This window comes from Aphelocoma coerulescens, chromosome 1A (assembly GCF_041296385.1).
Source record: "Aphelocoma coerulescens isolate FSJ_1873_10779 chromosome 1A, UR_Acoe_1.0, whole genome shotgun sequence".
NCBI classification, from domain to species: Eukaryota; Metazoa; Chordata; class Aves; order Passeriformes; family Corvidae; genus Aphelocoma; species Aphelocoma coerulescens.
This window is the reverse complement of record NC_091014.1, coordinates 70499766-70520749: the sequence shown is the minus strand read 5'-3', so window position 1 is coordinate 70520749 and position 20984 is coordinate 70499766. Positions and strand designations below refer to the sequence as shown.

Sequence of the window (20984 nt, the reverse complement as noted above, 5' to 3'; positions counted from 1 at the left end):
CCTTTAAGATGACCAAGCAGAGGGCTGGGACCTGACTCTCCTTCACAAATGAATAACCATGAGGCACAAAAAGTTATTGCCTCCACCTCCACTCGTCCTGCCATGTCAGAGCAGCTGCCTTAGCCATGTCTGGAACCAAAGGGCAGTGGATGCCCTGAACAGACACACATGGGGCCTCCCCTGTGCAAACTCCACCTACTGCTCCAGGAGGCCTATTTAGGTTCAGCTTGAGTGCTTTATTTCTCTCATGCAGAAAACCTGCTGTGCTGACTTTTTGCTCTGTCTCCTGCTGCCCCAGTTTGCTGAGTGACCTTTCTGTGTGGACCCTAAAGCTGTGCTTTGGGTACCTCTGTGCCCAGGCCTGTCTCTGGTCATTTTTCCTGGCTGGAAAAGTTGTTATAGGTAGCCTTGTTTCTAGGCTTGTTTCATGCAGCTGCTGATGGTGCTCTCTGAAGCTGTGGCCAGCTCATCACCTGAGCCTGAGACTGTGCATGGGTCTGGGCACTGCCCCAGTGCTGCCCACAGCCCAGGGGTGGCCTGTGCTGGGGTCACCCTCAGCAGGTGCCTTGTCCCCCTGGGAGTCCTGTTGTGGCTGGAAGCTGAGACTGACACCTGGGTTTCCATGACTCATGTTTCTAAGGACATCAGGACAGTGTGGAGGTGTTCTGCATTTGTGTTTTTTTGGGGGGTGGAATGAAACATACAACACCATTTTGTTTCTTGCAGGGAAGAGAGAAGAGTGTTTCTTGTTAATCGTGTCAAAAGACAATCACAGTTTGTGGAGAGGCACAACAGGAAAAAAGGACATCGTTCAGCATCCTCTCTGATTTATGGACTGTTTTTGAATGAACTATTTAACAATAGCATTTGTTTGCATAATACCCTTTAAGTGCAGATGGCTGATTTACTTCCCTGATGTTCCCATCAGGATGCAGACCCAAGCCGTGCGTGGCAGGGGGATTATTGTTCTTGCTGGGTGGCTGAAGTCACTTGTGCTTTGGCCTCTTGCTGCCACCTGAGGCACGTGGCAATCATCCAACAATGCACCACCTGTCAGCTCATATTGCTGATCTGTGTGTCCTGCTTAACTGCAGCCTTGTCAAAAGTGGCTTTGAAGTATTAGCAGGAAGGCCGCCCAGGACACGCAGAGTCAAACCTGGACACAGAACACTGTGTTCTTGGGGCACAGCAGTGCTGTCAGTGTGCTGAGCAGTTCACGTGCTGGTGAGTGATGGTGTGGCAGCCTAAAGCCTGTAAGGACCATGCACAACTTCAGCTCTAGCCAAGTAAATGGGGTTGGGGGTGAAGAGATCTATTTTGCCTTTCCCTGGACAAAACCTGTGAAACTGGAGCTGCAGAACGCTCAGTCAATTACTTGCTGTCACAGATGCTTGAGACAAAAGGGAAAATTACTGGGTTTAATTATCATCAACTGATTTCCCAATTATAGTTGGGTGAGAGGGCCAGCAATTATTCACTTCATCTCCACAATGGATTAAGAGAGAATGACCAGACATAAAATCACAAAATCAGTTAGGTTAGAAAAAACCTCCAAGATCATCGGGTCCAGCCTGTGACTGATTCCCACCTTGTCAACCAGACCAGAGCACTGACTGCTTGGACATCTCCAGGGATGGAGACTCCACCACCTCCCTGGGCAGCCCCTTCCAGTGCCTGACCACCCCTTCAGTGAAGAAAGTCTTCCTGATGTCCAGCTGAACCTCCCCTGGCACAGCTTGAGGCTGTGTCCTCTTTCCCTGTCAGATTCCTTAAATCCAGGTGTAACTTATGACTTCTTGTCAGGAGTGCCCTGTGCAGTGTCTTACCCCATCAGGACTGTCCCTGTCTCAAAGACAAGCTGCAGGAAGGTGGTTGTGGCTGTGTGAAGGCACCTATAAAGGATCACAAATACATGTTTTGGTAACAAGTTCTTTTAGGTTGCCTCTATTAATGTGATTGCATTAAGTCTGAACAGCAGCAGCTCAGGGGGTGCAAGGGGATGTGATGGAGAGGCTGTTTCACAGGTGAAACAATGACAAACTAATGGAATTCTGAAGGCAGATACCAAAAAGTCAACTTAGCTTTTAGAAAAAATGTTGGCTATTACTGCAATGCCCTGAATCTCTTGACATAAAGGAATTGCAAGTGACAAGTTCCATAATGATCTGGGCCAGGGAGGCTGCCAGGGCATTGTAATTAATACTTAGCAATGGACAGTGATTGTGGTCAGCCTTGGAGTTATTGCAGTTAGGGATTTCTGTGCCTCTCCTGGCAGGTTAAAGGCAGTGATAACTCAAGTTTCACTGTGTTCATGAATTTGGTGACAGAGGAGCAAGGTAAAATCAGTTGTGAACTGCTACTTTGGTTACTACTAGGGGTTTCACTGCAAGGAAACAGTTTCTTTTTACTTTGTTATTACTCTTACTACTGGTGAAGAGAAAACTTAGCAAATATATTTTGCTATTTTTTATTGTAGTGATTGCAGACCTTTTTTAATCTCTTGGTTCTGATGGAGTTTACCAAACTTGCATATTGTTATTTGGGGCTGTGGTGGAATTCTGCAGTCTCACCATTCCTAGAAAGGAAAATCTCTCCCAGACTGCAGCCTGGATTGGTTAAAAACGTGATTAGAAGTCATCCAAGAAACTGTTCACAGTAAATGGAAATCTGGCTTGCTGTCTTAATCTCTTCGGAAAAAATTGACTTGGAGATAGTGCCACTGAATTTCTTATATAATAAGCATGCCCTCTCCTTTAGGGGAGTTATTTGAAGTAGCCTTCATTTAGGGCTGCATGCCTAGTGCCTGTTTTTTCTCTCATTCCTCTTCCCCTTGGCTCACAGCTAGTAGGTAGCTATTGACAATTCTGTACCCATGTTCATCCTGCAACTTTGCTGAAGCTTTAATGTATGAAAAGCATCATACTGAAGTATAATGTGTGACAGCTGCCTTTGTGAGGAAGTTTTGAAGCACCTTATTACAGCAGTGTATTTCACCTGAAAAGCCTCCAGCAAGGTGGTGCCCACTTAACTGCTCAGGTTCTCTGTGCTTGTAGCTCACTCAGTTTGCTGTCTCTAACAAGTGGAGGGAGATGTGGTTGCTGTAGGAAGGCAGCAACCTTTAGGTTCTTTCAAGATATGTCTTAATACTCAGGTGGTGGATTTTGTTTATTGACATCATCCATAGAGAAGTTAAATTCTTTCAGAACTTAGGAGGCCCAGGTAAACTTGAAGGTCGATACAAGTAATAACAGAACTGGTAGCAGAGAAGGAAACCTAGGTCTCCGTTTCTCAGCAAACTTTAATTATGCAGTAAGTTGCTTTCAAGAATCCTTGCAGAATGGAAGTGTCATGTTGGAAGAATGCTGTAAATAATGAGTGGGTTTTTTTCTTTTTCAGATCCAGGCTAGCAGTTCAGTGTGTAGACTTTATTCACAACTCAGGGAATGGTGCAGCAGCTAGAACATGGATGTTACTTCTGAAGTAAAGGAATGATGCTGGGAAGACTCACATCTTCAGTTTCTGTGGGCAGCACCTGCAGTTGGATCGTTTTAGCATTAGTGTAACTCCATAGGATTTCCTGTTTAAGCGGTATTAGATGGCAAACATATCTAAACTCCTCAGTCACAGACACAATTAGTATGGATCAAAGTAAGCTACTCCCCTCCTACCCCAAAGTGCAACACTGGCATGTCAGGTGGCAACTTTACTGTGCTTGGTGAGGACAGCCAAGGGCAGTCTTGGCTATTTTACCCAAAAGTTCATTTGGTAGCATGGCATCAAAGTGCAAATTATCACGGAATAAAAAGGCTTGCTGAGTGTGTTCTGGTTCAGCTGGGAGTTTCTGACCTGCAGGCATGAGCAGTTTGGGTTGATCTGACTGCAAGGGTCCCTTAATGACCTGTATCCCATGTCACTCTGAGTTCATCAGCTTGGCCTGAGAGTGGGCATGAGTGGAAAGTGAATCTGAGTCAGACGTGAGTTATCACTTTTCCATGGAATTAGGCAGGCAGCAGAATGTGGAGGTTGTGCCGCCTCTTGCTTTTGAGCCAGCTCAGTGCTGGCTGCAGGACAGCAGGTACCAGACCCTGTGTAACATCAGGAGTGCTGTGAGCAGGTAACTGATCTGGCAGCCAAGGTTGAGTTGATATGTCAACATTTCAGGAACAAACTTGAGCTGGCAAAGCATTCATAGAAGAAAAATTCATTATGTCATGTAGGATGTGGCACCTTTTTATCTAACAAAAGGAGCCCAAAGCCAAAATCACTTTATTGTCAGGTCCTGATCTGGGGGCAGTGGGTAGATAGGTATTGATCTCCCATAGTTAATACCTGGAAAATTCCTGTGAATTCTCCTTTACTAGGCCTGTCCTGGTCACCAGTGTTCAGGCACCAGCAGAGATTCCTTGTGTAGAAAGCCAAAACTGTAACTTGTTCTTGAGCTGTTTACTTCTCTTTGAGGAAGTACAAGTTCCACCAGAGTTGAGTGCTGGTGGTTCACAACAGAGCTTTATCCTGGAGTAAGGAAAGAGATCCAAGCGTCCCTAGAGCGTGCACAAATCCATATCTCTGTGTCTTTCTGGTAGATCCTGCTGGCAAGAACAGAAGTGGAAAACAGTCTTTATTTTTCAAAGAAGGTCTTTTCACAAGGAATTTTTAACGCTTTTTTTTTCTCTAGCTTCTTCTGAGCTTTTCTAGTGAAGATCCTCATTGACTGTATCAGTGAATAATTCACTCTCGACATTTGGCCAGAAGCTATGGGAAATTGTATGATATTATTATGTCAGACTTGTCACACTAATTTTTTCCCACTGCTTCCAGGAGGAAGGTTTCCAATCAATACAGTATGAACTAGTAAGTATACAAATCAGGATTCATCCTGTTCTGTGCAACCATATGTCTGTTCCCATAGTTCTAAACATAGTTAATATGACAATCCAATATATTTATGTAAACCATGGACTAAAGACCCAAACAGCAAAACTGGGAAGTGTTTTAATAGAAAAAAAAATTTAACAAAAATTCTTCCTTCCTGCCTCCTAGATTTCTAGTCCTGCATGTGCAGCCCACATAAGAGAATAGAAAGGCTTTTTTATGGATAAGATTCTCATTTTCATAGACTCACAAGAATATAAGTCTCAGATATAACCAGTGATTCTGACAACTCTCCAAATCCTGGTTTGCTTTGTGGTAGTTTTTTCTATTTTTTTTTTAATGGCACCTGAAATTTAAATTGGTGTTAGTGGCTGCAGAGATTTACATTTTTTTTCAGATTTTCAGAAAATGAGTGTCCATTTTTCTAGTAAGAAACTTTCTGAATACGAGTCCTTTGAATACGCACATTTTTATGAAAGCTCTTCTCATCAAAATATTCTAAAATAAAAAGGGAAAAAACAATTTCTTCTATTCAGAAGAGTAATGGCTGAATTTTAGAAATCTAGAAAGATAGAAGTTGGCACCAAAAGTTTATAATATTTTGGGATTACTCCCTGAATACATTCATATTCTAATAATACCATATTTAGTTTTTCTTTTCACGTTTGATCCTTTTTTTTCTTTTTCTTATTGTTGGAGAGAAGCCCCTAAAAGTTAAAGGAGAAGAAGGAACATGCCAAATAGTAAAATCCTCTCTGAACAGAACCTCTGTGACGTTTTGCACTAAAAAGCCCATTACAGCTCTGGAATTAGTGGTGAAATAACACTTTATGCTGCAGTATTCTCATGCAGCTACTAAAATTCTTATTCATTCTAAGAGCTTAACACCTGCTCTACCTTCCATGAGCTTCCAAGATGGTTTGCCAGACATGTCTGCTCAAGCAGAGGCAAGGACAGACTGAACTGACTGGAGTTCGAAGTCTTCATGAAATACCTTTCCTGTCATTCTCCCTGTATAAATTGCTCGTCAAACAATTCCAGGTTTGTGGCAACTTGCACTGTGTTTGTGCAGCTGGATATAACACCACATGAAAGACAGGGAGGTTCTCTTGGAGGAGGCGGAAGGCCTGAGGAGTTAACTAAGTTAACTAATTTAACTAAGAGCAGTTCTTGTGAATGTAGATATAGAAAATTGGGCTCCCATGCTGTTTTTCATCAGATTTGGTGAATACCTGCTGAGTTTATCAAAAGTTGTCGTTATTTAGTATATTTGAAAAGTGTGCCTATGCTTTGATTTTGATGGTTTATTTGCTATAAAAACGTGGGCCTGTATTGTTGGCCTTCCCTGGGAGGTGCCAGCATTGCAAATAGGCTCAGGCTGCTGAAAGGAGCTCTGAGGCTTCTTGGAAATAGGGCTGTGCTCATGCTCTTGTGCACATGTGAAGTAAGGAGCATGGAATATAGTGTCAAACTGGATTATGGACACCTTGCAAAGAGGGAGAGATCCTGACAGTAGGAATTAAGTCACCTTTTTGATCCCACATGTATCCCACATGTAGAGGTGAGCAGCTGCGAGGGGGTGTCCTGATAAACACCATTAACAGAATATTTCTGCCACTGATTTTATTCAGTCTCCTGTCCAGAGCTAGATGAAACAAAATGGAAGGGGAATGATTTGCAGCTGGAAACTGGATGTACACTGGGAAGTGGTGCCACAACAGCAGTTCTGTGATGGGATGTGGGTGGCTTGGGATGTACAGCATTGACATTTGCTGGTGTGAATTCACATTTGGCTTGACAACTGTCAACCAACTGTACAAGGGGTCTTAACCTTGTTTTCTTGGGAAAAAAAAAAGGATATAGAAGAGTGTAAGGTAGAGGAACTTAACAGGCTAAAATACAGAATAAGATAATGAGTCATACCAGTGATTTAAACAATGTACCAGCACTTCTGGAAAAAGTACAGAAGGCCTTAAATAGTCATTGGAAAAGCTGAGGTTGGAAAATACCCAGTAGTATAAACAGACTGCTCCTATGAATCTGAAGACATGCCCCTTTTCAAACCTGGTAGCTCAATTTGGATGCTGAACTTAGTCCTGATTTAGGAATAAGAATTGCTGATTAAATGCAAGGGAAAAAATATTATTAAAAAGAAGTCAGGGTTTTTTTTTTAAGCAGACTTTGGTAGAAGGGGATGAACAAAATTGTTTTGTTCTGATGGGTGTTTCTTGAAATAAAATGTAGGTGGCAATCAGATAATGCATCTCAAGGGATGGTGATGTCATGACTTGCTTTTGGAAATTGTGAAGTGTCAGTGAATTCAGCTTAAAGATTGGAGTCTCCAGTTTGTTCAAAATGAATAGATTAATCCTTATCAACACAATGCCAGAGTCACCTTAAGAAGAAATCTTAAACCAGGAGAGGTACTTGCTCCCATTAGTTCAGATGTGTTCTCACCCTGATCAAGAAAACTTCTCTGCAGATGCCCACAATGATGCACACAAACTGCTGCATGGTGAAGTATTTCCTAAAAGGAGGGTAACATAGAAGTGAGCCTGCTTTCCCACTGGTGTCCTGGCTGCCTTAGGGAAGACTGGAGGTTGTGCTGTCATGAAGTGGGATATGAACAGCTTGAGAAGAGTACAAAACTCACTGGGCAGTTGAATAGTTATGAAAATGGTTTACTGGAATTATGGAGTCTCTCTTTTTTTCTATTGCAAATGGGATATTTCTATGCTGACACTCATTCCAGGACTGGCCCATCTTAAAGATTCTTGGTAAAATGGACAGTTAAAAGCTTTTATTCATGCCACAGGATTAATAATGGCTGTACTTCACCATGTGTGCTGTAATTCTTTTAATAGCTTCATTCCATTATCAACTATTTATTAAAAAGATTTCACCACAGATATGGGCTTTATGGAGATTACTGTGCACTATATTTAATTACCAGATGTTCAGTGTGTTTACAGTATATCTGGTATTCAAGTAAACTTCTCCGTGTGAAAACCATCTAAAATGAACAGTTAAAATACCACTGTAAAGCTTTGTATTATAATGACTGGAAATGGAAATTCCAGCTGGGCAGTGTTATGAAACTAAAACTACAAAATTTCAGTCCTACTCCAAAACAACATTATTGAACTCCAGTAAAAATGTGTTTCGCTGTCTGAATTTACCTTATGCATTCAGTCCATCAGATAAACCATCACCCATGTGTTTTTCATATTCTTTTGGTTAGTTTATTGCTGTCTTTCATCAAAACTATACAAACTCAACTGTATGCTCAACTTTGTCACCAAACTTCAGAGTTTTATGGTTAGGAAATTATAAAATAAAGACATGCCAAAGGCCAGGACAAGTGCATTACATTGTCTCAGTGCAATCATGTAGCCTTCTTAAAATTCTGTTTTCCAGGCAATTTTTTATTACTCATTAACTCTGATCTCTTTAAATTTACCCCTTTTAGAAACATATGACTAGCAAAGTTCTCCAAGTCTAAGGCCAATCTGTTATAAGCTCGACTCACCACCTTAAAAGCAGAAACATTTTTCTCTGTGTCTCAAGAAGTTGGCTGATCCAGAATCTTTCTGACTTTGAGTCTACTTTAATTCCTATTTTACATCACTTTGTACTGGGTTGACATTGTTTTTCACTTTAATAATCCTTCTCCTTCCCTATTACTGATTTTGGGCAATTGTAGTATTTTAGACTCCCCATTGAGTCTTATTTAATCCTAAACTAAGTAAGTCAAGCTGTTTTCCAGTCTTTCTATTCCTTTGGTAACGTGTTTTCTGGTTTTCATCTTTCTATGACCAGAACAACACACAGATACTCTCATGCACAAAGTCTCATGAGTACCCTTGTAATAAATTTCATAATTCTCTTTCAGGGAAACATTAATGAATTTCAATATATCTTTCCATAGCTGCATCATATCAGCAATTCATAGTCAACCTGTGGTCAATTAAAAAAACCAGATGACTCTGTCCTACTCACTTCTACCTTAAGAACCCCTAGTTTGAATCCAAAATACTTGTCCCTACACTCTCTGTAGTGACAGCACTCTGTATTTCACTCCCTTTCTCTGATGCCACCGAACACAGCTTTGATTTCTCCCCTCCCAAACGTGCTGCTGTGTCACACTGTTGTTAACATTAGATTAAGTCTTTCTGTAATTGCCTTTCTGTTACACTTGCACTATTTACCAAAGTTTACCAGCTCTGAAGTTCCAGTGATTTCACGGCAAACACTCGTGTGCTGGGATAACTGAAATACCTACAGTGCTGGTGTTTCCCTCCTATTTTTATCTGCTGCAGAAAGGGCTGGAATGACCCCATTATTAATACAACCTAATTCTGTAGTAACAATACTATGTATCACTGCCATCCTTCAGCTCTGTGTTTCTGTCTCTGTACGCTTCTGGCAAGAACAGAGAGATCCATCCTGTTGCTTCAATGAAACTTTTCAGTCTGAACCTCAGCTGGTTTACTTTTAAACTTCTTCCAAGCCCAACACACGAGAAGACACCGGTGATATCTAACACCTCTTTAATTTCTGTAAACTTGGGTCTGGATCTGCTCTCAGTGGCACATAGGGAAGTTTTACTGTTGATATTAAAGAGAATGGAACCAGGACCCAGGTGAGCAGTGACCCATGACTGATACCCCAACACAATCCCTTCAGCCCCAGGTCTGATTAGTCCTTCAGGAGCTGCATAATAAGGATATGAGGGTGAGATTTCATCCTTTTCCTGTCAGCTTCTCATCCACAGAACAGGCTTCTTCCCTTGCCACAACTTTATTAAAAGGGATATCACCCTAGACAGAGCGTCTAAAGGGATTATCACATAGTAAATACAATTACATATTTCGCAGCATGTTGCCATTATTTGCCAGTGAAACATGATAGGTTTGATCCCTGTGTTGAGAATTCTCCACTGTGACCGCTACAAGTTTCAAAGGTCTCAAATCATCTGACATAAAAAATGATAAACAAATCAAGGTATAGAGGCTCAGCTAAATTCTTAGCAGTTTGTGTTTCAAATGTTTCAGCTTCAGGTGCTCTATTTGCTTTGCAATGGATGTGGAAGCAGAGTAACCATGCTTTGGAAGAATTATTTGTCTATATCCCAGTAGGATAATTTTCGGTTGCCTATGATTTGTACCAGAATAATTCTATTAGTAGTGAAGCAATAAAGAAGACCAAAAGTACTAAATACCTCCACCAAAGCTGTTCCCTTCAATTCTTGCCACTAATAAGTCCTTAAGACTAAATTGGGACTTTGGTCTTATGAAGCAGCACTATGCAAAGTGCTCACTACCCTTTCTTATAATGAAAATGATGGATGTCATACTCACAGATTTGTTCCTCTAAACTCTGGGGCACTGTTTAAACACAGTTTGAAGTACGGTGCAAGAAGTCAAAGACAGGTGACATTATTGTTGTTGTCAGCATTTGTCCTTATTCCATTGGCAGAACTCAGGTTCTATCCCAACAGAATAAGAAAGCAATTTCTATTTCTGAGTTATAATATTTATAGTTATTTTTCATATTAGTATTGGCAATGCCAATTGACACTATGAAAAGAAAGTTACATTTTTAATTTACAAACAAAAGCATTCTAATGCTTATGTTTTGGAGAGAGTTCAAAAAATTCAAGATGAGGCTCAGGAAAACCCAGAAAAAAAAAAGGTTCTACAATGGTTTTTTGTTTGTTTTCTGGAAAATCTCTGTATTTCAAGCTACTATGAGGATTGCTTAATGTCTAGGATTGGCAAGTGTTGTTTGTAAAAGGATGCAGGTGAGCTGCTTGCTCTTGAGAAATGAGGTAATGTGCTACTCCTGACGGGGGGCCAGGCAGGGTGCTGTGGGTATGAAATTATTAGGGTACTGTCAGGAGCAGTAAGTAGAAGTAGTGTTTTGAGAAGTTAGCCAGGATGTTATGAGAAATTCGGAAGCCCTTCTGGAAGGGAGGGATGGAGACTCATGTACGTGCTGGAGGATGTGAAGAGGAAGACGCAGGCTGGAGACCACGACAAGGCACAAAAGGAAAATAGGAAGAGGAGGAAACTGAGGAGAGGAAAATGTGAAGGGGAGCTGTCAGGAGATGCGTGATTGAGGGGAGAAGAGCATGAGAGAAGTGAACGGGGCAGCTGCTGATTGAGACTAGCCAGGGAGGGGGAGGGCAAACAGTGCTACCCAACCCTCTGCCCTGCAAGGCTGAAATGCAGGAGAGTTATATTCACCCAAGTTATGGCAGCCAGCTGTGTGAGTTGATGTGTCACAGAAATACCTCGGGGTTTGTCTTGTAAAGGCCTTTTTTGCAGTGCTCCCTGTTGCACAATGTGGAACATTTTACACAGGGCAGGAGCTTTTCAAACCAAGAATCGCTGTAACTGGTTCATCTGGAAAGAGATACCTCTGGGAGGCACCATCCACCCTGCCTCACTGAGAAATAGTGTGAGACTTGCTTCTCTCTGTATAGCTGAGAGTGCTGTGGTGACTCACACGACACCCAAAGCCAAGCTCCAAGTGGCACAAATAGCAGCAGAACAGGCCCTGGGATGTTTTAGGCTTCACAAGCTGGGAGAGCCCCAACAGCTCTATCTGAGGGTAATTCAGTGTTTGGTTTTGTTCCAAACTGTCAAGTCTGCACTTGAATCTACAACTCTCTGTTTCCAAGGCTTACAGTGAGGTATTTGAGTTGTATGGCTGCATGGAATAGCAGTTCTTGTGCATCACTGGTGCCTTGTGGCTAGTTTTTTCCTACCTGTCTCTCTTCTTTTGTCTTTGTGTGCTCTGGTTGTCACTCTGAAGATCTGAGACTTCAGCTGTGGTGATGTAGCCTCTAAGAGGAACCATGCAGGTTTTGATTTAGGTTTGACAGCACGTGCTTTAGCTAAGTTGGATGTACTACACATGCTCATCTTGCCATGTCTTAGTTCACTGTCCTTGAGCCCTCACTCAAAACCAGAGTGTCTAGGAACAAGGTTGCCCATTTCCATACTGCTCCATTTTGCAGTCTCTTTTTGGCATGGTAGCAGGGCAAACCAACCTGTCATACATGTCTCTTTTGGCCTTTTTCTACCACTCCTGAGTGCAAAGGAGCAGTGAGAGCAGAAGGCAGTCTGCACTGCTGTAGATGAAAAGGCAGGATACCAGCCTTTTCCTAGACTTTTCCCATTTGCTTTGCACAAAGGAAACCTTATTTTCCCATCACTATTTCACTCCTTCAGAAACAACAAACAAACAAGAATAGGAGCCACTGGATTGTATTTGCTGATGGCTTGGTAGGGCTTTTCTTTGGAACTTTTGTCACCTTCCTGTGTTTCAAAGCACTAGCTCTCCAGGACAGTGTATTTAGGAGTCTTGTATTCAAAGCTGAGCTCTGTAGTGGCACCTCTGCCTGCCTGTTAGTTGGGTGACAGGGGTATTTCTGTTCTGTGCTCAGTGTAACAGGGCTCAGCCAATGCAGAGCTGCCTTGCCATGGAGAGAATATGGTGTTTTGTTCAGAGTTTCCCATGAAATGTCTACAGCTGAAGCCCTGCCTTACATTTGTGAAAACATTGAAAAAGTAATGTCTAGCTCTTATTTGCTACAATCTGTTTATATTTCCTGTCAAGCACCTCACATAGTAACTTAAAAAAAAAAAAAGACTTGAGCATTTAAGAGTACAAATGATAGGCATGAAACCCTGAATTCACTGAAATCAATGGAAAAACTGCCTTTGACTCCGGCAGTTAGGCTCTTGTATCAAAAATGTGGTATCAATTAGGAACAACTGTCCTCTGCCACCTTACAATTCTTCTTTTCAAGATGACATCTCAAACTACTGTCTGAGAAATTTCAGTCTAATGCTAGTCTCATTTAAACTGTTATTGAATTATATTGGGCTTTAAAAAGCCTTCAGGATGCAGGTTTTTTCTTGGATTTAGATACTAAAACAACCCTATTTCTATTTTTCCCCTGCAGCCTGGAAACAACAAAGCTTCCAGTTACCTTGATAGGCTTGCATATTGAGCAACTCAGTTATTTACATAAAGATATTTCTCCAAAAGGAAATTGTATAAGCCCTGGAACTACTTTTCCACCCTGTGTTTTCAATAAATCTTCCAATTATTCAGTAACTTAAAGGTGTTATTCCTATAGGAATATAAAGTGCCCATAGTCTAATAAAGTGTAGCAAATAAATCTGATTTATCCAGTGACACCGTTTCTTGAAATATTTTCCTTTTTGCTTTATACAGCAAGATGAAAGAAAACTATGCTAGTAAGTGCCCTGTAAACAGAATTGTTCATGAATGTAGTTTAAATGCCTCAAATCCACACACACATTCAACACATCACTCAAGTGTCAAAACAGCTTAATTGCTTTTTTCACAGCTTTGATCATACTTGTGTTATATTGGACTGTTCACATTTTCTGTTATAATCACTTGTTATCTTTCCATACAATTCTAACAAGTACTGTCTTCATCAAAATTTTTGTTGTTCAACTTCCCTATTTCATTTTTAATCTGCTAAATGAGCATTTCCTTTCTTTAGAAAAACAAATAAATCAAAAGGGTCAATTTGCTTTTGTGTCTTGAAACAAAGCTCTTTTTGTTTTATTTCTGCTTGGTCATTTATTATCCACAGCATGTTTGATACTTGTGATAACGAATTTTACATGGAATAAATTACATGCGCATCCTGATGAATAAAGCCCCTGTTATTGGGCAGTTAATAATGCTGGTTGCAAACTTTGTTAATGTCTTACAAATATTTTCAGTAATAACACATCAGGCTTTATGTGTATTTCCTAGGAGAAAGCTGTCCTTTAACAAACTCAGCAATTTATAAAGGGGCATGACTGGTGTTATCCAAGGAGATTTTTAATCTTAAACCCTCTTGTTCTCAATTAAGAGGTATGACACAATTCTTTGCCCAGCTTGCCTCCTGTTTATGGCATTTACATGAAATATGGCACATTATTTAAAGCAAACACTATAATTGCGTGTGCTTCATCAGGTCAGAGCACAATAATGCATGTGCAGCGTTCAAGACTCAATTTGCTCTCTAGATGCATTATAACCTATTTGGCATGATTTTTTCCCAGTATATTTATTAGTGGCCAATAATGGCTCTGATCCAGGAAAGCTTTTAAGCATGCATCTAACCTTAAGTAGGTGATCAGAACCCTGAAACTTGCTGTTCTTTGCTGGTTTGTGCTCTAAACAAACTAACACTTCACTGTTCACTGCCCCAAGCCTTCTCTTTCCTGATGTGATCCTCCTTGTTGAAAGGATCAGTTCCAGCAGTGCTGCTCTTGTGTCCTGCTGTGTCGCCTTTCAGCCCATCCAGGGAGGTTCGAACCTCTCACAAGGATGAGGGTATGTGGATGTGAAGCAGTCTGAAAATGGCTTTCCTTGACCAGGCAGACCCCAGCAAACACCCACCACCACATCTCCTGTGCTCGTCTGCTCTATAACCTTGACCCCAAAGCTCCCACTGGCTCTGTGTCTGACCCAGGCACAGCTCCTCACATTCCTGCTGCTCTCTCATGTACTGAGCAACTCCTTCTCCTCATCTTCCCAGCCTGTCCTTCCCACATCCAGCCATTGCCACTCCTGTTTGAGCTATCCCACCACGTATCTGTGATCCCAACAAGACTGCAGCCTGTGGATGGCACACAGACCTCCTATTCCTGTGGTTCCTTCTCAATGCTGCTTGTGGCAGTTCACAGGCAGCAGCCATAGATTATCAACAGATACATTAAATACATGTAAATAAATGTATTTATACATATAAAAAGATCTGTGGGGTGAGTTATGAGGTGAAGCAAAGTTCCTGCTATCCTGCTATCTGAATATGGCACTTGATAGGGTCTAGAGCCCAAACTAGAAATTTAAACTAAACTAGATCACTGAGGAAAATGAATCCAAGGTACAATCCCAGGCAAAGGCACTACCACAATTACTTACATTTGCACTGTTCCTTTTATTCTGGTTAGACAAAAATTAACAACAGTTAACCAAAGTGTCCCCAGCAAGTCCTGGTGTCATCTTCTTTTCATATGAATACTCTCTAGTTTCCATCTTTTACATGCACCGTTATAGTCAACTCTGTAAATTTTTCAGGCCAGAAGTTATGTTCTCAGAAGGCTGGACTTGATGATCCTTATGGACCTCTTCCAGCTTGAGATTCTGATACATCCTTTTGTGTTTTGTGTTAACTGTACAGTCTGTTTATCTCTTCAGTGCTTCACAATTAAAAACAAAAATTGTTATAGGCCTGATAATTTTCACCTTCTTATATTACTTTTTACTTCCTCCTGAGTGGAAAATGGAGCTGTAATACCCGTGACATTTTCACTGTGCAGCACAGGCGAGATTTGCACTATGTGATGGTCATGACCTGCTGCCTACCCCAGCTGTAAGTGACAAGGATCAACAGTTAGGTGGTCACTTGATTCTTCCCACTGATTTTCCTCAGTTTGTTCTCTGTTTCCTCGAAGTTCAGAGGTCACACCAATTTGAGGGAAACTTTTCTCTTATTTGTAATTGACTCTGTGTGCTTCTCTGTGGTTAAAGTGCCAAGTGGACAAAAGAGAACATGAGCCCATTTTGTATTGTGTGTTACTTGGCTACAGAGTGAGCCAAATAAGTTGTTCCATGTAAGAGAAATTATGGAAGGAGAAGACAAAAGTGGATGACCAAAGTCAGAGAAGTTCGGATGCAGAGTGCTCTTCTCTTTGATGTATCTTTGCATCATCAGACAGTTTCACCTTTAAACTGCTCAGATGGTCAGTGCAGGAATTCAGCTGGCTAGAGGCCAGGTTTGTGAGGTTAGTGTGATCTCAGGTTCAGTTCCCTGTCTCTCAATCAAGTTATAAATTAAACCCATCTTCCATGCTTTCAAATTGGGGCCCATGGTAAATATACTTTTAAAAATGACACTTGAATCTGATCAAATCCTACAACTGGATGTTTATAGCAGCACTGAAGACAGTCTCATGACTGTAATAAAACAAAGTGCCCATTTCAAAAACCAGATGTAGGAGATAAACCTGCACGCAAGACCTCACACTTAAAAACCTTCTACATGGCAAGTCAGAGCAGCCCATTGTTCACTATGGGTTTGGGGTTTTTTTCCCTTTGGGTTCCCAGCAGAAAGGAAAGTTAACTTTATGGACTATTTTTCTTTTACATTTGCTTGATTTCATAATGGCAGGGTGCTCAATCACTCCCCAAATATTAGAAATCTACAACTTTGATTCCTTCTACTCCTGGGTCTATAGGAAATAGGAAGGGCATTCTCTCCAAGATCCTCTTTATTAGTACTCTGCCTCAGTCTGGAGCAGGCACTACTGTTTACACAGTACCAGCCTGGGGCTCTTGAAGTCTAACAGTCTGAATTGCTGCAAATACAACTTCTGTGTTCCTCAGGGTAATGGCTGATTTTTATTTTTTTTAATTCTCTCTGAAAATACCTACAGCACTATGTAATTTGAACAGTTTGAGCAGTGGAACAAGGAGGAACAGCTAAAGAGCACTTATTCGAAGATTGGAATTTCACAAACTGGACCTACACTTTACTTTTGGCCTTTTTTGCCAGACTGAAATAAACAGCTCAGCTGAAACAAATGTGGTGGTCTTGTCTGACTTGATCTAGTGGTATTTCAGCAGGATTATATAAATGACAGTATAAGAACGTTACTGAGACAAGCTTTAAGCATTGAAATAATATCTGTTTTTAAATCCCAATTAGTACAGTTGGAAAAAAACCCAGCCAGATACACTTTCCAACACACAAGTGCTTTTCCAGATCTGAGGACATCTAAGAGCCCGTATACCCTAAGCAAATGCAGATGGCTAACTATGCTGTAAGTCATCCTGCAAGGTTGTACTACCTCTCTACAGGTGAGGACCTGTCCTGATTTTGGAAAAAATCACTTTTTCTTCTGCTGAGGCAGCCACGTGGAGGCAGCAGTGGAAATTGCATCCCTTGGATGTATGTACCAGGCCATAAAAGCAGGTGCTCTGGCCATTGTGCCTTCAGATACATTGTGCCTTCTGGTCTTGGCAGCTCCTCTGAAGCAAAGGCAGTGGCAACAGAATTAGTCAGTGTGCAAGATGATGATGTCAGTGGAACTAATCTATTTTAGTCTATTTAATTATTGTGTTTAGCAGTCATACAGCAAAGTCTTCCAGTCTCAAAAACATAGATAAAGGCAGACTGACAATTAATTAAAGTCTACCTGCTTTGGAGTACCACTGTATTTATTTTTAGGTTCAGCAATTAAAGAAAGTTGATACATAGACTATATAAAATAACTATATGCAGAAGCAAGAAGTCAAAGCCCCAAGTAAATCTGGGCTCACAAAAGCCTTTGTTCCAAGTAGTGAACAGATACCCTGTAAAAAAAACAAAAATCAGCTATTTCTTGAGGATCTCTGCAATACCTAAGTGTGAAGAAAAAGAGCTAAACATAGACTTTTAATTTTGCTCTCCCTATCTCTTAGCTGTTACAGCCCTATTATTTACATTATTGTAAAATTGGGTTATTAAAAATCCAAGCATAGTTAAAATGACTATAAGTGATTTATAGTGTCAGTCCAGAAGATTGTTGGTTGTTTTTTGTTTACCCACCTGTTTTCTGACTCCTTGAATAATTTCCCTTTCTTTATTAAAAAAAAAAAAAAAAAAAAAAAAAGAAGAAAAAAATAGAAAAGAAAAAAAAAAAAGGCCAGCCTGCTGCTACTGAAACAAATAGGTACTGTAGGGCACTTGAGTCCCAGGCTTTGTTTTGCTGCCTGCATTAGGTGGGTTTAGGGGCCAGATGCACTGAACTTTGCAACAGACAGTGCTGGGACCATCTGTGCAGAGTTGGGGGGCGTCAAAGAAAGGCTGTTTGTGTAAGTCGTGGGAAACGTAGTGGCCTGCCTGCCAGTGTGCTCCATGAATTGAACTAATTGAAGATTATACTCTAGAGCTTGCCGTAGCTCAGTGAGAGGATAATCCTTCATCAGCTGCAGTCGCAGCCAGTAATTGGTGCTTATTACAGGGAGGAGTTCCCCCGCAGTGCTGCAGAAACTGAGAGGCTTTAGTGTTTAATTACTGTCTTTCAATAGAGATGGGAGGAAGGGGAAAAAAGGCCAGAGTAAGAAAGTCCGGGAATAAGGGGAGGGGCAGCAAGTGTAATGCAATTTCTGATAGTCTAGGCTAGACATTTAATAAGTGAGAGCGCCTTTTGTGTGAGAACACAACATTCTGGCATGGATAATGAACCTCTGTTGTTTGTAATTAACCCCCGCGTCACCACAAAGTCTTTGTCCGGAATATTGTCTTAAACGGATTGTTTTCCACACCTCCGGCGCAGCTGAAAAGACTTTAAAGGTCTGATTTGCCACATTCATGACAACCTCACTTTTGAAAAGGTGTTTTGGTGGGGTGGGTTTGGTTTGGTGGGTCTTATTTATTTATTTATAGTTTATTGCAGCCCTGACTGTAGGTGACACTCCCATTTGTCCCTGGCTCCATATTCATACTGGAAGCTGATCAAGAAGAATGTATGGCCATACACGTAAACATCTATGAAAAGGAAGTTGAATGATTCTAAACTTCTAGAAGTGAAAATGTTGTTGATTTAACTAAAAAGAGATGCTGCTTGGGTTTTATTATTGGGTTTTGGATTTTCATTATACAAAATTCTGCCTTAGGTTAAAACTGATGTAATATGATAGACCTGGAGTCCTCCTGTGTGCAATTTCTTCCTTTCCAGGCACAAATTTCTCTTACTCCAATTCCTTCAATATTAGTGTTAAAAAAATGAGTCTTACTGGGGAGCTAAGATGAGCCGCTCTGGTCCATAATCATCTGAATTATGGTTTGTGTAAGAGTTTCTAAATGTTAATGGTATTGAAAAATAAGGATGCAATTTAAGCAAGGTAACCTAAACCCATTTCTCCAGTGTAAAGGTTGGGAGCCTAACGGGCAGCTGTCCATCTTACAGGCTTGTGTGTGGTGATGCTAATCTTCCAGGTGCTGTGAAGAGCATACACCAGCTCAGAGATGGGGCACAGCCTCAGCACCATCATGGCCCAGAAACGTAAATCCTCACCAGAGAAAGGCTGGGGAAGACAGCAAAGGCAGCCCATCCCCCGGACACTGCAGTGTACTGCTCTGTGCTATCATTTATTTGTTATGGCATCCTCAGAACAGGGCAACACTGCTCATTCATTTCAGCATCAGCACGAGATTTTAAAGTTAGCTCCGTTTGCCTTCTGCTTGTGCAAATTGCACAAATGGAAGTTTGCTTCTTTCACCTAAGTCTGCTAGGAAAAAATATAACAGGCTAGCATTGTTTGGTGTTATAGAAGATAAAAAGCATGCCTGCTGTTAGAAAAGTCTTGGAAACCTCATTATATATGTTTGTCTGTCGACAGACTGCTTCCTCTCTGCATATATGTAGAATGGGGGAGAGAAGAAGGTATGTCACAAGTAGGTAAATTAGGAATTAAATGCAACTATTAGGTAAAAGCAATATCCCTGGTAAAATATACACACCTTTCCAGAGATTACTTCTGACAGTGTGTATTTGAATTTGTTTAAGTTTTAAATTTGCATGCTTTTTTAAATTGCATTTTTTCTTCTACGCACAGCCAAATACTCAACTGTGCGCTAAGACCTATGGACTTCATTAGAATGTAAGTATGCATTCCAATTCGTTAGATCTATAGACTACCCTTTAATTATTTTCCTTGTGGCATCAGATAACTAGTAAATAGCTGGGAAAAGTCACCATGCCACGAAAAAATCCCCACCTTTATTTTATAAATAGCCATAGGGAGGTATAAAAGCTGTCAAAATAAGGAAATGGATCAAGAATTCACAGTAGAAATTTTTGCATCAGGAGCAGAAACACAAACAGCGACCTTTCTGAAAAGAAAGAAGCTCTTTATTTGTCTTTTGTTGCTGAATACAGGCAACAATAATGACCTAAATGAGACCTACTGAGAGCAAATAGGAAATAAATGCAGAGCGGATTTCTAGCACCAGCCATTCTCAGATACTTAATTGCAAATTGTTAAATGCACAGAGTTACCAATTTATTTTAACAAAATAGCATTCACAGACTCTCACCAGTTTCAACCTTGGCACCTGTTGAGCAGCTCCTACCATCAAAAAACGAAGCTGGCTTTGACACTGAGTAAATATCAGGACACAACTCTTTTTTGTTAACTACAAATATCCAAACCCATCAGTGTTCAGTACACTAGTACGGTATCAGATATATCTGGGAGATGCTATTCCTTTAGTACAGTGAGGTGGAAGGAAAGGAAAAGATTCCAGCACACTAGGATATCCTAGCTTCTCCTCAATCTTTTCCCCAAAGCTCTAGGAAAAGCCCTGTAACAGCTGCAGTTCACTGTCCAGAAGTCTGTGTAGTGGCAATAAAGGCTGGGGGAAATGTGACTTAAAACTGATGCTACAAGGAGCCAAAAAAACAAACCAAACCGAACCAAAAAAATTTCCTGAGCAACCTGAATCAATTTAGCCTGGGAAAAGTGAGTAGACAGACAAACCATAACATGGCAAAATTGGCTAGAAAGGATTAGCAAGCAGGAATCTGAGATTTGCTCGAACCAAACAGGCTGGAGTGAGGCTGAGCAGGAACCTGTCTGGGTGTGCTGGGCAGCTGCTGGCTCAGACAATCTCTCACCAGAGACAATCTTTTTGCCACTCTACCCTGCATCTTTTTATCTTTTTTACCTTTTTCCTCATGCCAGCCAAGGGAATCTTGAAATGTATATAGATAGTCTGTGTGTGTGTGTGACATTTATGCTTATAATACATATAACTTCAATAACTTGAGTTTTGGAAAAGATTTAATCTAATTGCAGCAATAATAAAGGACGGAAAAATTAGTTTATTTTCATACCTAAAAAGCATTAATGGTCCTTCAAACATATCTACAGATAGATAAAATAAAATAAGTGCATTTACAAGCTACTTAGAGAGTGTTAGCCTTTGGGAAAACAACCTTTATTCAAATGTATTTATCCTGTTTAACAGAGATTTGCTTTGCAATTTTTAAATACCAAAATGTTTTTGTTCAAAATCCAGG

At 40.8% G+C, this 20984-nt stretch overlaps 1 long non-coding RNA gene across 1 annotated transcript; it reads left to right on the top strand.

Annotated features, from left to right (window-relative positions):
- The first annotated feature begins 266 nt into the window (after positions 1–266).
- LOC138104772 (uncharacterized) lies at positions 267–1014 on the top strand. The gene is made up of 2 exons (XR_011148274.1): positions 267–402; positions 727–1014. It is a non-coding gene; the product is annotated as an uncharacterized lncRNA (long non-coding RNA).
- The last annotated feature ends 19970 nt before the right edge of the window (positions 1015–20984 follow it).